The sequence below is a fragment of the Mytilus galloprovincialis genome, chromosome 10 (assembly GCF_965363235.1).
Source record: "Mytilus galloprovincialis chromosome 10, xbMytGall1.hap1.1, whole genome shotgun sequence".
In the NCBI taxonomy this organism is placed as follows: domain Eukaryota; kingdom Metazoa; phylum Mollusca; class Bivalvia; order Mytilida; family Mytilidae; genus Mytilus; species Mytilus galloprovincialis.
In genome coordinates this window covers 16237116-16254224 of record NC_134847.1, presented here as the reverse complement: position 1 = coordinate 16254224, position 17109 = coordinate 16237116, and the positions used below count along the sequence as shown (strand labels likewise).

Here is a 17109-nt window from a genome sequence, read left to right as displayed (position 1 = left end):
ATACCATATGAGAAATATCTAAGCGACATATTGCGAAACAAACATTTATCGCAAGAACAAAATTTGGCGGAAGAAAAAAATAATAATAATAATAATCAGAACAAATACAATAAGTCTTTTCACAAAAAAGTGAAAAAACTTAATAATAATCAGAACAAAAACAATAAGTCTTTCCACAGAAAAGTGGAAAGACTTAATAATAATAATTAAAAACCAATTGTTCAGTGAACAATTGAAAGTCTTTCCACATGAAAGAAATTTTGATAAGAAGATAGTTTTTCATACTGATGCGATAAATAATGGTTAAATTATATTTTTGAGTGACATAAGGGAGATAATATAATGCTTCCGGTGAAATGAATGTCACTTCCGGTCTCATATGATAGCTTCTTTCACACTGATTCCAAAAATATATAGTTTCTATATACTTTTGTATGTAGAATGGGAGATAATTGTCCACTTCCGGTTTGTTGGAAGTTTTTTTTAGTCTTCAGTTATCAGTTTATGTATCTATTTGACAATATATATGGATTCTGAGAAATTTTATCTGAAAAAATTGCAAAAAAAACTACTTCCGGTTTTTTCAAGGTCACTTCCGGTAGCCATTTTTCAAGGTCATTTGTCACCTAACCTTTTATATAAGGTCAAATGCCTTTATAATGAACTTAGTTAAAGTTATAATCAAATAACCTCATATCAAGACATTTCAGGGGCACCAACTCCTATAAGATGCCATTAAATTGTATAATACTAAATGTAGCATATCTTCATTACAATAAAGCAGACATTTTGCACTTGTTCTTTTATATGTATCTTTTAAAGAGTCGGAGAAAATGCAAAAACAAGCAAAAGTCACAATTGAGAACTAGACCTTGACCTTTGACCTTAACCTCATTTTCTAAGTTAGGACCTACGGGCCTCAAATAAAAACATTCCAGGGTTATATGGTTAACTGTTTATGAGTTAAAAAAACATACCGACAAATTTATTTTTTAAAGGTAGATAACTCCTATAAAATGTCATGGAATCGCTTCGATCCAAATTAGCCAAAAATTCCTGAGGATGTAACGAACAATTTATAAAAGAAATTTTGTCGCTATCTTTTTTTGTTACGAAGGAGATGCACACAGATGATAAACAGTGAATAGGGAGATAACTCTTACAAAGAAAATGGTTTGGCTTATCAGGGTGAAATTTAAAAGCGCATAAACTATACGATACCATATGAGAAATATCTAAGCGACATATTGCCAAACAAACATTTATCGCAAGAACAAAATTTGGCGGAAAAAAAAAATAATAATTAAAAACCAATTGTTCAGAGAACAATTGAAAGTCTTTCCACATCAAAGAAATCTTTATAAGAAGATAGTTTCTTCATACTGATACAATAAATAATGGTTTAATTATATTTTTGAGTGATAAAAGGGAGATAATATGCTACTTCCGGTGAAATGAATGTCACTTCCGGTCTCATATGATAGCTTCTTTCACACTGATTCCAAAAATATATAGTTTCTATATACTTTTGTATGTAGAATGGGAGATAATTGGCTACTTCCGGTTTGTTCGAAGTCATTTTTAGACCAGTAATCAGTTTATGTATCTATATAACAAAATATATTGATTCTGAGTACTTTTATATGAAAAATTTGCAAAAAAGGCTACTTCCGGTTTTCTCAAGGTCACTTCCGGTAGTCATTTTTCAAGGTCATTTGTCACCTAACCTTTTGTACAAGGTCAAATGCCTTTATAATGAACTTAGTTGAAGTTATAATCAAATAACTTCATATCAAGACATATTAGGGGCACCAACTCCTATAAGATGCCATTAAATTGTATCAGACTTAATGTAGCATATCTTCATAACTATTAAGCCGACATTTTGCAATTGTTCTTTTATATGTATCTTTCAAAGTGTCAGAGAAAATGCAAAAACAAGCAAATGTCACAATTGAAAACTTGACCTTGACCTTTGACCTTGACCTCATTTTCTAAGTTAGGACATTGGGGACTCAAATAAAAACATTCCAGGGTTATACGGTTAACTGTTTATGAGTTAAAAAAACATACCGACAAATTTATTTTGTAAAGGTAGATAACTCCTATAAAATTTCATCGAATTGATTCGATCCAAATGAGCCAAAAATTCCTGAGGATGTAACGAACAATTTGTAAAAAGAATTTTGTCGCTATATTTTTTTGTTACGAAGGAGATGCACACAGATGATAAACAGTGAATAGGGAGATAACTCTTACAAGGAAAATGGTTCGGCTTAGCAGGGTGAAATTTAAAAGCGCATAAACTATACGATACTATATGAGAAATATCTAAGCGACACATTGTGAAACAAACATTTATCGCAAGAACAAAATTTGGCGGAAAAAAAAAAAAAAAATAATAATCAGAAGAAAAACAATAAGTCTTTCCACAGAAAAGTGGAAAGACTTAATTAAAAACCAATTGTTCAGAGAACAATTGAAAGTCTTTCCACACCAAAGAAATTTGGGTAAAAAGATAGTTTCTTCATACTGATGCGATGAATGGTTTAATTATCTTTTTGAGTGATATAAGGGAGATAATTTGCTACTTCCGGTGAAATACATGTCACATCCGGTCTCATATGATAGCTTCTTTCACACTGATTCCAAAAATATATAGTTTCGATATACTATTGTATGTAGAATGGGAGATAATTGGCCACTTCCGGTTTGTTGGAAGTCATTTTTAGTCTTCAGTTATCTGTTCATGTATCTATATGACAAAATATATGGATTCTGAGTACTTTTATGTAAAAAAATTGCAAAAAAAGCTACTTCCGGTTTTCTTAAGGTCACTTCCGGTAGCCATTTTTCAAGGTCATTTGTCACTTAACCTTTTGTATCAGGTCAAATGTCTTTATAATGAACTTAATTGAAGTTATAATCAAAAAACCTCATATCAAGACATTTCAGGGGCACCAACTCCTATAAGATGCCATAAAATTGTATCAGACTAAATGTAGCATATCTTCATTACAAAAAAGCAGACATTTTACACGTTTTCTTTTATATGTATCTTTCAAAATGTCGGAGAAAATGCAAAAACAAGCAAAAGTCACAATTGATAACTTGACCTTGACCTTTGACCTTGACCTCATTTTCTAACTTAGTACCTAGGGGCCTCGAATAAAAGTATATCAGGATTATACGGTAAACGGTTAATGAGTTGAAAACACATTCCGACAAATTTATTGTGTAAGGGTAGATAACTCCTATAAAATTTCATCGAATCGCTTCGATCCAAATTAGCCAAAATTTCCTGAGGATGTAACGAACAATTTGTAAAAGGAATTTTGTCGCTATCTTTTTTCGTTACGAAGGAGATACACACAGATGATAAACAGTGAATAGGGAGATAACTCTTACAAAGAAAATGGTTCGCTTTAGCAGGGTGAAATTTAAAAGCGCATAAACTATACGATACCATATGAGAAATATCTAAGCGACATATTGCGAAACAAACATTTATCGCAAGAACAAAATTTGGCGGAAAAAAATAATAATAATTAAAAACCAATTGTTCAGAGAACAATTGAAAGTCTTTCCACATCAAATATATTTTGATAAGGTAGTTTCTTCATTCTGATGCGATGTATAATGGTTTAATTATATTAATGAGTGATATAAGGGAGATAATATGCTACTTCCGGTGAAATGAATGTCACTACCGGTCTCATATGATAGCTTCTTTCACACATATTCCAAAAATATATAGTTTCTATATACTTTTGTATGTAGAATGGGAGATAATTGGCTACTTCCGGTTTGTTGGAAGTCATTTTTAGACTTCAGTAATCAGTTTATGTATCTATATAACAAAATATATTGATTCTGAGTACTTTTATATGTAAAATTTGCAAAAAAGGCTACTTCCGGTTTTCTCAAGGTCACTTCCGGTAGTCATTTTTCAAGGTCATTTGTCACCTAACCTTTTGTACAAGGTCAAATGCCTTTATAATGAACTAATTGAAGTAATAATCAAATAACTTCAAATCAAGACATATTAGGGGCACCAACTCCTATAAGATGCCATTAAATTGTATAATACTAAATGTAGCATATCTTCATTACAATAAAGCAGACATTTTGCAATTGTTCTCTTATATGTATCTTTCAAAGTGTCAGAGAAAATGCAAAAACAAGCAAAAGTCACAATTTAGAACTTGACCTTGACCTTTGACCTTGACCTCATTTTCTAAGTTAGGACATAGGGGACTCAAATAAAAACATTCCAGGGTTATACGTTAACTGTTTATGAGTTAAAAAACATACCGACAAATTTATTTTGTAAAGGTAAATAACTCCTATAAAATTTCATCGAATCGCTTCGATCCAAATTAGCCAAAAATTCCAGAGGACGTAACGAACAATTTGTAAAAAGAATTTTGTCACTATCTTTTTTTGTTACAAAGGAGATGCACACAGATGATAAACAGTGAATAGGGAGATAACTCTTACAAGGAAAATGGTTCGGCTTAGCAGGGTGAAATTTAAAAGCGCATAAACTATACGATAGAATATGAGAAATATCTAAGCGACATATTGCGAAACAAACATTTATCGCAAGAACAAAATTTGGCGGAAAAAAAAAAAAAATAATAATAATCAGAAGAAAAACAATAAGTCTTTCCACAGAAAAGTGGAAAGACTTAATAATAATCAGAAGAAAAACAATAAGTCTTTCCACAGAAAAGTGGAAAGACTTAATAATCAGAAGAAAAACAATAAGTCTTTCCACAGAAAAGTGGAAAGACTTAATAATAATCAGAACAAATACAATAAGTCTTTCCACAGAAAAGTGGAAAGACTTAATAATCAGAAGAAAACAGAGATGGGTCCGATTACTTTCAATGTAATTGATTAAATTACAATTACTTTGTCATTTGTACGATTAAATTAAATTAATGATTACATCATTTCTGAAAGTATCTGATTAAATTAATGATTACATTGGCAAAGTAATCATGATTACATCTGATTACAATGAATTTAAAAACAAAACATTTTGAATGATGTGAATGAATAAACGTTCAATATAACTATAGCATTTTTGAGAAAATATTTTATTTGGTTCAATTATAAAATGATAACTTCAAATTAAATAAACTTCATCTATTTAAATAAATTCCAAATTTCACTACATATATAAACATTACACTTTATCACCAATGATCTCTGAATTATTTTGTATTAAATTTAATAAAGATATATCATAATCAAGAGTTTTTTTGTTTGTCTTCTGACCTCTTTCATAATTTATATATATATAAATATATGTATTCCAAGCTGCAGTTTATGGAAGTTTAAATATGGATGAAATAAAGTAACCAGTTAAAACTATGTTAAATTTTAATAGAAATGTTTTATCAAATTGTAAACAATATGTAAGTAATAAAAATCATTGCATTTTACATGTCCAGTCCAAATACAAAAAAAAATAAACAACATATTTGTCCAACTTTTAATTTAGTTTGTGCTAATTAGATAAATTTTCATGTCTGATTATCTTTAATCATATATATTTCCCTACAGCTATACTCAATTGGTAATTGCAATAAAAACAAACCTTAATTAGTCTCCTACCTGTCAATTCAAAGTTGACAAAAATCACAAAAGTCAACAAAAGATTTTCATTTAGGGTTAAAGAAAAGTATTATTTGAATATATAACAGTTATTACATGTATCAAATATTGATATGAAGATCATTATAAAACGATGAATATACATGTATGTACAATATCTTTTACCAAGATAAAAGGTATATAATTGTATTAAATGTCTCTGCTTAGGCTAATGATGACTTTTCAATACTGTAACAGTTTATTTTTTACTGAAGTAGACATGCTTAAAGTAACAAAACCATTTTAGTATGTTAAAAATTTATCAAATATGAATAACAAAGAGGTTCATTTAATGACCAAAAACACAATTTTAGATTTTTTTCATTGTAATCAGAATGTAATCAAAATGTAATCATGATTACAGGGTATTTTGAAAAGTAATTGATTAAATTAAATTACATGTAATCAGATTTTTAGCTGATTAATGATTACACTGATTACTTGAAAAATTGTAATCAATTACAGCTGATTAATGATTACAATTACAATTACCCCAAGTCTGGAAGAAAAACAATAAGTCTTTCCACAGAAAAGTGGAAAGACTTAATAATCAGAACAAATACAATAGGTTTTTCCACGGAAAAGTGGAAAGACCTAATTAATATTCAGGAAAGTACTTTTTTCTGCATTTAAAGTCAGAGACAATATTACATGAACATTCTCTGTCTGTTCACTTGTTTTCTATAAAAAGAATTGTATTGACACCGATGAACTGTAAGGTTCAAGATAATAAAGAATTTGATATACAAATGAATATTTAAAAAAAAATCCAAAAATAAACAACCAGGAAAATCCTGTTACATAATTTTAATTTACATTCCTTATGCAACTTTATTTCACTGCTAGATAATGTAGATTGTAAATATATAGATTCTATAAATGCAACAAGTGTATTACAATATTTCTCCACTCGAGACCGTTAATTTTAATAATTAAAGCGCGAGGCTTGCCGAGCTTTTTAATAATTAAAATTGAACTGTTGAACTAACACGAGTTACAGTGGTGGAATCTGTTTCTCTAATGATTGTTATCCTTCCTTTTCAAAGATTTGAGGAAAGTTGTGTACTTTTGATTTGACGGCATCAGGCATGGTCGCCTTTTTTCATGACCTCACAATAAGAAAATTCAGAAGAAAACAAGAAAATTTAACGTCACAATTAAATTTCAACCAATCATTTGCCGAGAACAGATTTTTCACACCGGTCAGGAAATGTAAAAATAGCACAAAAATTAGAGAACAATGACATCTGCATCTGATCAATTGATTTTAATTCTTTCCTTGGCGATTGGAATAATATAAAAGTCATGCCATCTTTATCATGTAAGGAATGCTATAGAAGACTAGGACGCATTTCGTTCTAAACAGGAAGCGCTATTTATTCATGCAAGGACATTTTTTTGAACAGATTCGCATGGTGTTTAGTCACATCTATAAACAAGAGAAAACCAAACCAAAAATGACCGCTAATCTTTTGAATAATGTCTCTTTTCCCCGAAGAGACCATGAGATTACAAATCCAACATAGAAAACAAAAGATTGAGCAACAAGACCTCCCACTAGGTTTCATCTAATGTGCCCCGGAAGTGTCGATGTAAGTAGACCGCACTTTACATATGGCACCATCGTGTTTCTAACGGAAATGTTAACCCGTTGGTAAGCCTACTGTGGATTCATTATTATTCGTTGTATACCAATCTTCGTAGGTTCCGTGGGTACCAGGGAACAACGAGTTTACATATTTATCGTATTACACATTTTCTATAGGCTTTGTATGTACTGGTTGGCAAAACAATGAATTCAGATATTCACGAAAATGCAAATTTTCTTCAATCAACGAAAATTTATACCCACGAAAATAAATGAATCCACTGTAATTTCCAAATCGATTCGAGGAAATGAGAACAGGATTTTGGTTCCGTCAATTGGAACATATCTGTAGGCATCTGTGAAACAGGTACATGTATTTAATAACTGTCAACCAACTCGACATGGCGTCTGTTACATTTTCCATAGGGAGTATTCAACTTTTCCACTTGAAATGTTTTGTTTGATAGCCTCTTTTTAAGCAACATCTTTTATAAATGTTATCATAAGAAAATACACGATAAGATCATGAACGTTGCATCAACTGGAAGATTAACACACTACATACAAGCGCTGCTGAAATGTAACTACATAGAAATTAAAAGTTCACAATTGGGAAGGTGATATCATCTCTTTTGTCATTAAGTTTTGCTCTCAAACGTCCCTTATTGTGAATAATTAGATGTAAATTAACGTTGATATTTTTGCACGTGATAGTTTGCACGATATCAACAGATACATTTTTCTCTCAGCAGGAATAACTTATATGTTATCCATAAAAGCAAAATTCTTGATTTATACAAGAAAAGCATTTGGGGATTTCATGAAATAAGTGAATAGAACCCATGCGCTTGAAATACACACTCAACACTTTACTACGGATACTGCACAGTACATAGTTGATTGTACAAATACGAATAATGTAATATTTGTTTCTTCTTTATTATAATGCTTAATATATGGCTTGAAATCCAAATGATATATACTATGAAAACCTAGTTGCCCTTGTCAATGACTGAACTTTTTGATTCATTATGGCCATTTACCTGAAACTGGAAAGAGTAAATCCCACTGAGATTTATTTATGAATTTCTTTTCTAACTCCAATCTATTCCGATTTAGTGTTTTCTGAAGTATCGCAGGATCAAATTCTTGATCAAACCGGACTCTTACTGCACGTGAAGCCACTCTTAGAACCAAATTCGCTAATCGAAGATAGTTTACTTCTTCTGATGTTAATGTAGATATGTTTTGGTGTTCAGATGACTCAGCCATTATTCTGAATTAAAATAATAATTACATAATGCTATTCCTTTAAAGATATATTTTAGCATGAAGTTAAAGCAATATTTGTTTGTTTTTTTTATGGTAAAAGTCGTTTTCTTGTAGGGGTTGATTTTTATAAATACTCAGTCTTACAATCGTTCAGAAACCGATGATATGGAATTAATACAAATAAGTACCTAGCTTTTGTCTACATGTGGAGCAGGATCTGCTTACCCTTCCGGAGCACCTGAGATCACCCCTAGTTTTTTGGTGGGGTTCGTGTTGTTTATTCATTAGTTTTCTATGTTGTGTCGTGTGTGCTGTTGTTTGTTTGTCCTTTTCATTTTTAGCCATGGCGTTGTAAGTTTGTTTTTGGTTTAATGAGTTTGAATCTCCCTTTGGTATCTTTCGTCCCTCTTTTGTACTACATTTCTATAATCTTTTCTATCTTCGGTGTACATTTTTGTAAACCTTCTCGCCGTAATATATGTTATTAAAATAAATAAATATGAAATCGTTATATGTTAGGGAAGCGTTTTTTTTTATTTTGACGAGCCTTAACACATTTGTAATGTAATATTTCATGACATTAAATGTGTAAGAAAAGCAACATGTATGATATGCATATTTCATATTTAAAACATGTAAATACCAAATTACTCAAAATTAAAAGAACACATTTTGTTATTCTTTATTCGATATGTTATTTAGGCAATTTTATACAATTTGGTAGCAATTTTACATGTTTTCACGAGTAGGAAAAAATCCGGAATCTGGGAGTTAAAATATGCATTTCAAGAACAGTAAAGGAGTAGGTCCAGTAAGACCCCTTTTTGGCCCCAAAATATAGCAGTTTTACAAAATTGTTAAAATGTATGCTTTTAGTTATTTATTGGACAGTAGAATGCTTCTGCTACATAAATATGGGCTGTTTTTGACAATACGATGTACATATATCGAGTACTAGCACCATTAAGTCATGCTAAATGCCGTGTTTTTCAACAGACTGTCGGCATCCCAATGGGACCAAACTGTGCCCCTCTACTTGCCGACTTGTTTCTTTATTATTATGAGGCTGACTTCATGCAGGAATTTCTTAGGAAGAAAGATAAGAAGTTAGCAATATCCTTTAACTCTACTTTCCGCTATATAGATGACGTTCTTTCACTAAACAATTCAAAATTTGGTGACTATGTGGAACGCATCTATCCCATCGAATTGGAGATAAAGGATACTACAGATACAGTTAAGTCGGCTTCTTATCTTGACTTACATCTAGAAATTGACAATGAGCGTCGGTTGAAAACAAAACTTTTCGACAAAAGAGATGATTTCAGCTTTCCAATTGTGAACTTTCCATTTCTAAGTAGCAACATTCCAGCAGCACATGCATACGGGGTATATATCTCCCAATTGATACGATATTCCCGTGCTTGCATTTCCTATCATGATTTTCTTGATAGAGGGTTACTGCTCACAAGGAAGCTATTCAACCAAGAGTTCCAAATGGTGAAGTTGAAATCATCCCTTCGTAAATTTTACGGACGCCATCACGATTTGGTTGACCGTTATGGAATAACCGTTTCACAAATGATATCGGATATGTTCCTTACGTCGAAACTACAATCCCCTTCCCTTTCATGAATGTGACCTACCGAATTATACTATTTATCGGATTTGTAATCACATGGGCAACACGATGGGTGCCACATGTGGAGCAGGATCTGCTTACCCTTCCAAAGCACCTGAGATCACCCCTAGTTTTTGGTGGGGTTCGTGTTGTTTATTTTATAGTTTTCCATGTTGCGTCATGTGTACTATTGTTTTTCTGTTTGTCTTTTTCATTTTTAGCCATGGCGTTGTCAGTTTGTTTTAGATTTATGAGTTTGACTGTCCCTTTGGTATCTTTCGTCCCTCTTTTACTGAAATCTTCACAATTCTAGCATTTTGGTTAAATTTTAGACGGTTTCCGTGTAAAACGAAAGTGGCCGCATTCGTGTTCATCCAAAATCTTTAAATGTAAGTTGTATATGATGATAATACATAACATATATAAAGGTTGAGGATGAACACGGATGCGGCCACTTTCATTTGTGACAAAAACCATCTTAAAAGTGACATTTTTCAGCATATTTGGTAGATTTTTCATATTTGAGCTTGAATCGGAGCGTTTTTAATGACTAAATTAGTTAAAATCTTTCACATAAATTAATTGAATCAAATAAAATAGACACTTAAGTGATTAAAAAGTGGTCAACATCTTTCGTCAGATGAACCTGAAATTTGAGGCCAAAATCGGTCCTTACCGGACCTACTCCTTTCTTCATTTCACACTTGATTTTTATTTGCTATGGTATTCATTCTTTCCCCAATACGTTTTGTTTATATAATAAACACTCTGATTCTGTAAAAATAGATTTAAATGGTTATCAATTATTTTGTAATTGCAGAGCATAAGTAACCAAGAAACATAATAAGAAGTTCGACATAATCAAGTTATATTCACACTCATACACACAAATCAAAATTAGGAAGATATGAAATAAACAAATAATAAGTCAACATTCGAAATATGAATCTAATTTGATCGCTTGTCACCTTTTGACAGTCCTCGAGATGAAAAATATTTGAAAATTCCAAACTTATTTAAAAAGAAATTAAGAGCGAATCAAACCACAATGGACGAAAAGTGTTAATTATGACATCTTGATTATAAAAGTATTCATGACATCGACCACTATAAAAAATGAAACGCATGTAGCTTCTTTTAACATAAAAACGAATCTAAGAGACAATTGACTGTCTTAAATACGGTGTTCTATTAAAGTCCAAAAGATAATTTTAAATCTCAGTTTCAATATAAAACATAAAGGTTTTTCATATTATTGACGTTCTACTGTTCTTAAAAAAACTCGTGTTTCCGATATAGTATTATACCAGTTTCTACATCATTGAGGTAGATGGGGTGTCTAAATTATAATCCTTGGATTTTTTTAATAATTTGCCAAAATGAAGTTTATATCATGCTTAATAAAAAAAAATGGGTGACGGGGCTTATTTTCAGTCATGAAACGAAAACTGCACCATAGAACATGTAAAGTTTTGAAAAAAATATGAGAAGATAGCTTTGATAATATGCTTCAGATAAGAAAAAGAAAAAATGAGGTCACCGAACCCGTTTTCTTACTACATAATAAAACAGAAAAATTACTAACACATTCTATTGTAAAAGTACTTTTATCTGAGTGATCTGCCCTTACATTTGAGTTGCCTCCCCTAATGTGACAATGAAAAAAATGAATCATACACAAGTTTTCTGTTTTTTGGTAAAATACATTTATGAATATGATAAAACATGTCATTTTCTATATCGAAATGAAAACTCTTACACATGATATACCTACTACTCTCAAAATTTGCACATTCTATCAAAGATCTAGACCGATATTTTTTGGTAATTTAAAATCCAAGATTGAGAAAGTTACCCTATCTGCCTTAAATGTTCTCTTTCCTACATACATTACCTTGGGTTAGATGTTCGTTCAGTGATTTGGGTGTCAACGTTTTGCTTTATGTGTTTATTTCTGTTATTTAGTTTGTTTTAAAGGAATTTGTTGTGTAATAAATGTCATTTAATGTTTAATTCAAATTCAAATATACAAGCAATTTGACACTATCTTAATGCGTGAGCGATTAAAACGTTATTATTGTACTTGATATAAAATTCTATAATCAGACAGGATTTATTAAAAAAAATTGTGAAGACACACGAAAAGTCAATACACATAGTAACATTAATATATATGGAGTTATTGCGCCAAAAATCTTTTAACAAAGAGATTAATATTAGGTCTCCAAAGTTATATAGAATAAATAAACAAATATTTTAGCATTTTTTCACACAGTTATCCCCCACACAGCAATCATGCAGTTTACAAATAATCAGGTTTATTCTATAAATTTCGGCATATTTTATATTTGGTGATATACAAACTAATTGGTGTATATTTATAAAATGCATATCTCCTTTTACAAAAATGACTAGGTCATGAAATAAAGAAAACAAACTTATATTTTACATGAAAGTCCTGCAGATATACCTTTTCATATATTCAAGATGATTTAACTGGTAGTTTTGATATAACATTTGATTCAGAACAAATATCAAAAATAAATATATAAAAATTGAACGATCAAAATTTCAAGACAAAACCATCGAACTTTTGTAGATAGGTTTTTCTTAACCGACATTTATAGTCACCATTTAAAAAATTGTCAAGATATGATCTAGAATTAACCGAAGCTGTGGTAATCTTTTTTTCAACTACGATTGACCAGACCTATTGAACATCATAAAACAGATATAAAAAGATTTTGTATAAGTGCCAATTAGACAACTCTCCATCTAAGTCACAATTTGTAAAAGAAAAAAAAAAAAGATCAAAGGACGGTCTTCAACACGGAGCCTTGGCTCGAACCAAAAAGCAAGCTGTAAAGGTCCCCAAAATGACTAATATTATTCAAACGGGCTTAATGGTCTTATCTATATAAAAAACACTTATGGACTACATCAACAAACGACACGGACTGAACAATAGGTCTCTGACTTAGCACAGGTGCAAAGTATTGTCCTGGTTAAAACGTTTTATTTGGTACCAACTTTCACCCTTACCCGAAACAAGCGTGTAACATTACAACATAGAAAGACACACTTTAAAATATCAATTGAAAGACCTCAACCAAACCAAATTTCGAATTATATGAGATCGAAAACATATATGTTGCTAAACACCTCAGGATAAGGTTCGCTTTTTTTTTACTCAAATTGTTCTTGTCATATCTTCCTCATTTGAATTAAGGAACAAGTCGACAAGAATACTTAAGAGTTGGTTTCCCTAGAATTGCGGACTGATAAAATTGGGGATGGAAATGGAGATAGTGTCTGAGAGACAACAACAACCCGATCAAAGAACAGAAAACAGCCAAAGGCCACCAATGGGTTTTCAATACAGCAAGAAAATTCCGCACCCGGAGCCGTGCATCAGCTGGTCCCTAAACAAAAATGTTTACTGGTTCAGTGATGTTGGATGTCATACTAAAACTCCGAAATATATAAATGAACTAAAATTAAAAATAAAACAAGACTAACAATGGCTAGAGGCTACTGATTAGGGTCAGGGGGGAAATGCGGCGGCGTTAAATATGTTTTTTTAGTTGCCAACCTTTTCCCATAGATCTAGGAAATGTAAAAAAACAAAGACAACGCCATACGACCAGTTAAAATCAGAAGAATTCAGAGTTCGCTGTCATCATTAGAAACAAAAGAATCTTAAACAAATGACAATGATACATAGATTAACAAAGGTCTACTAGCACGCTAGCTCAAGACCTCAATTACACTGATTGAAAGATTATGTCTTCATCATATGATTATCAATGACAATCCCTCCCGTTGGGAGTTAAGTATCATACTATCATAGAATTTATGAGAAAAAATAACCCATATCTTGCCAACAACTGGTTTTAGATACATAAATTAGATGTTTATTTCATATGCTAACCCTGTAAGTTAAGTAAATCAAAAGAACGCCGAATTATGCCATTTTTAATGACCTAACAACAATATCGCAAATGTGAAATACCTAAACCTGATTACTGTGTAATAATCATAACGATGCATTTGAAAGAAAAACCAAGCTCACAGAGAACATGTTTATAAAACAAACAATAAAAACTTTGCCGATACCTGTTATATTTTTCTGTGAATCTCGTAAATTTTGTCTAGTTTCATGTCTGATCCAAAAATTCAAATGACAGGGAAAAGTAAAAGATATGTTCACAACAAAAGGAGACTAAATTACCCCCTTTTGGTGAACTAATAAGTCAACGAAAGAAATGTTTCATTTGTATTTTTTTTTCAGATTGCAAAGTAACCATTTCTTTTAGTCGTACGTAAGTTAATTCGTAAACATATACCTTCTTCACCATCATAAGGAGTATACATTGTTCGGTATTCAAAAACTTGCAGCTGCTACTCAGACTTGATAAAACGCCATAAGTGTCTGTATAGAAAGTTGATGAATAACGGTAATGTCCCTCCCTTTTTCTATACCGTTTTATCTTTACATGTACTCATGAACAAATAGAATACTTATAACTCTGATTAACTCATTGCAGTTATGACCCATCTCTTTTGTCAAATATGTTTAAATCCAAAATATAAAGTAGTTCAAAAGTTTAAGTCGTTGCCATTCAAAATATATTCAAGTATATCAAAATAGATTTTGGCGAAATAAATATACGTTCTATTTTACTCATATCTATATATTTATCTAAAAACACAAACTAAATTGATGGATTCCATGCATATTTCAGTTGCCAAATAAAACTAGAGACTCTAAAGAGCCTGTGTCGCTCACCTTGGTCTATGGGCATATCATAAACGAATAAAAATTTACAAAATGTACAAAATTTATGAAAATTGTATGAAATTGACTATAAAGGGCAATAACTCCTTAAAGGGTCAACTGACCGTTTTGATCATGTTGACTTATTTGTAGGTCTTACTTTGCTGTACATTATTGCTGTTTACAGTTTATCTGTTTCTATAATAATATTCAAGATAATAACCAAAAGCTGCAAAATTTTCTGAAAATTACCAATTCTGGGGCAGCAACCCAACAACGGGATGCCGGTTTGTCTGAAATTTTCAGGGCAGAAAGACTTTGACCTAACGAACAAATTAATCTCGTCAGATTTGCTTTAAATGCTTTGGTTTCTGAGATTTTAGCCAAAAACTGCATTTTACCCTATGTACTATTTTTAGCCATGTCGACCATCTTGGTTCGCAGGCAGGGTCATCGGACACATTTTTAAAACTATATACCCTAATGATAATTGTGGACCAGTTTGGTTAAATTTGTTCCAGTAGTTTGAGAGGAGAAGATGTTTGTACAAGATAACAAAAAGTTACGAAAAATTGACAAAAATTGACTATAAAGGGCAATAACTCCTTTAGGGGTCAACTGACCATTTTGGTCATGTTGACTTATTTGTAGATCTTACTTTGCTGAACATTATTGCTGTTTACAGTTTACCTGTACCTATAATATTATTCAAGATAATAACCAAAAACGGCAAAATTTCCTTAAAATTACCAATTCTGGGGCAGCAACCAAACAACGGATTGTCCGTTTCATTTGAAAATTTCAGGGCAGATAGATCTTCACCTGATGAACAATTTTCCTTAGTCAGATTTGCTCTAAATGCTTTGGTTTCAGAGATATAAGCCAAAAACTGCATTTTACCCCTATGTTCTATTTTTAGCCATGGCGGATATCTTGGTTGGTTGTCCAGGTCAACGGACACATTTTTGAAACTAGATATGATTGTGGCCAAGTTTGGTTAAATTTAGCCCAGTAGTTTCAAAGGAGAAGATTTTTGTAAAAGTTAACGACGGACGACGGACGACGGACGCCAAGTGATGAGAAAAGCGCCAGGTGAGCTAGAAACATATTCATAATCATTAATCTATAACTTACCTAAAACTGCGTAAAACGTCCTTAAATGAACATTGCGAACAGGTCAATAACACAATGTTTACATGTCTCTAAGGTAACAACTGAATCAATCATTAGAAAACAGTTTAAACTTTTAAAAAAGCTTGTTATTATAAGAAAACGCTTTTTTATAATGTTTAACGAAATAGAGAATGTTTCTCAATGACAAGTAATTGCAATAGACAGTAAAACTAATTTCAACACTCCTCTAATTTGTAAAAGTGGTGGTTGTAATCGCGATATGATTGTAATTTCCTTTAGATATCATCCACTGTGCTGCAAGTTACATGAATTCGGTAATGGTATGATTGAATTAATAGATTAGTTAACTGAAACACACCCAGGAAGGAAGAAATTAAGTGGATGGTTTTATTTGCGTTATAAATTTGAATTTCCTGAGTTTCTTAAGTTAACCTTATGTAGGCTATTCTTACAACAAATGAACGTACTTCAATAGATATTATAGGTTGATAAGGAAAACTGATACCTATTCATTTAAAAAACAACAATAATCATCTGGGTTTAAATACTAATGCTGCATTATTGTACAAATAATGTATTCATATATTCATAAGACAACCTATATCAAAAATTAATTGTTATATGGCTATTCTTTGTTAAAAATCTTTTGACATGTACAAAACTTCCCGTATGTATTCATTGAATTAAAATAACAAATTTATAATTTCATGGTTAGTTCCACTTGGAATTGATCAGAAGAAATTACCAACCACCTTTAACAATCAATCTAAGTATCTTTAGTTTAATGCATACTATACTTTTCTGTCTAATTGAATCATTTGTATCGAAAATATTGATCAGTTGTTTATCATTTACACATATTTCAGCCATACTATTGACTTAAGAAAGAACATATATTCACAATCATGTTGTGGCTAACATCCACACCATTTGGACCTCAGTAAATGATCAAAATGCAAAGTACGTACGTTATAATGGTTTTTGATCTTCTTTATTTTAAGTATCAATAGCTAAAAAGACTAAAACAACGACAACGATGATAATGATAATGTG

General features: G+C 31.3%; 1 long non-coding RNA gene across 1 annotated transcript in view; it reads right to left on the bottom strand.

The window, feature by feature from the left end:
* Positions 1-8349, bottom strand: part of LOC143049920 (uncharacterized) — a 28723-nt gene extending 20374 nt beyond the window's left edge. Inside the window, exon 1 of the long non-coding RNA XR_012970362.1 lies at positions 8296-8349. This is a non-coding gene — a long non-coding RNA (uncharacterized LOC143049920). The remainder of the gene's footprint in view (positions 1-8295) is intronic.
* Between the last annotated feature and the right edge of the window lie 8760 nt (positions 8350-17109).